Below are 1,512 nucleotides of genomic sequence, written 5' to 3'. Positions count from 1 at the left end.
CACACGTCAGCGGTGACGCGTAACAAACGCCACACGTCAGCGGTGACTCGTAACAAACGCGGCACGTCAGCGGTGACACATAATAGATTTGACTTATCAGCAAAGCAACATATATATTTTTTTTCCACTTTATTAGACATATTTGGACTGATGCAATTTATCTGGCGGAAAATACGGTAACAATAGACATTCAGCACTATTTATTGTTCAATTAATTAATTAATGTAATAGGACACAGCTGGGCAACAAAAATCTCTTGTAAGTCACATGATGACACAAAACCCTCATACCTAGGTAAATACAGATCCATGACCCTTACAATGAGGTACAATTAGGGCTGCAACTAACGATTATTTCAATAATCGATTCATCGGACGATTATTTTTTTCGATTAATCGATGAATCGGCAAAAAAAAAAAAACAATGTTTTAATTTCCACCCCTTTATTCCAAAAGTGAACATTTGACTGACATAGCAATTCACACAAAAAACAGGTTGCTATTTGACTATTCTGTTAGTAAAATATTGAATAATAAAAAATAAAAGTTAGTCAAATAGCTTAAAAAAATAATGTACACAAAAATATATACAAATGTATCTTTATACCTGCACAATTTGTAGCTACTTTGTAAAATGTGTCCTTGAGGGAAGAGTGTAACCTGGATTAAAAGTGTGGATTATTGTAACCTGGATTTAAAGTGTGGATTATTGTAACCTGGATTAAAAGTGTGGATTATTGTAGTGAAGCCTTCGTCTTCAACCATCGACAGAGGCCTCATGTCAGTGACGATCATTTAAGGATGATTTCAGTGAAGACAGCTGCTGCTGTGGTGTCCATGATGTCTGTCCATCATGAAGGATGTTGTTGTTTGTTGTTGTTTTCTGGAATGAGAGAGTAAATATGTTTTATAGCATAATTTACAGCAACTCAAGAAATGCCTTGTTTCACTTACAGTGTTAGGTTCAGGCAAAAGTAGCTAAAAGAGCAATTAAACACACACACACACACACACACACACATATATATATATAAAATACTTAATTACACACATTTGAGTAGATGTAATAAATTACTTTAATTCCTGTTTAAATGCAATTCATCCTGCCATACCTGCAGTGTCTTCAGACTTTGCCAGCAAATTAAAAGTTGAAGCTTAATCATTAAATTATTATCTTTGTGTTAGATTTATTTATAAATCACATTTAAACACTGCTTGTACCAATTAAATTAAATAAAAAGTAACACACATTCTCTATCACAGCCATTAATCAGATAAACAAACAAACAAACAAACAGCTTCATCTACCAGACAGACTGACGTTACGTTTTCTCTCTTGAAACAGAACAATGTGTTAAATTGTAGAGACTCACCTGCAACACGAGTTGGGAGTGAAACATGTATCAGCTGCAGCTCGTGACTCCGACATGTTTACGTTTTATCTCCGTGGTTCTCTCGTGTCGTGTCAGTGATTTTCAAAGCGGCATGCTTCTCATTTTTTATCTTTGTGAAG

At 34.7% G+C, this 1,512-nt stretch overlaps 1 protein-coding gene across 1 annotated transcript in view; it reads right to left on the bottom strand.

Moving 5' to 3' along the window:
• The window catches only part of LOC119417833 (midasin), a gene marked incomplete at its 3' end in the record, with an annotated part of 9,479 nt that overhangs the window by 6,028 nt on the left and 1,939 nt on the right, over window positions 1-1,512 (bottom strand).

This window comes from Nematolebias whitei, chromosome 12 (genome assembly GCF_014905685.2).
Source record: "Nematolebias whitei isolate Nwh7 chromosome 12, NemWhi1, whole genome shotgun sequence".
Classification (NCBI taxonomy): Eukaryota; Metazoa; Chordata; class Actinopteri; order Cyprinodontiformes; family Rivulidae; genus Nematolebias; species Nematolebias whitei.
Note: the sequence above shows the minus strand (reverse complement) of the source record. Positions and strands in the feature narration are given on the sequence as shown.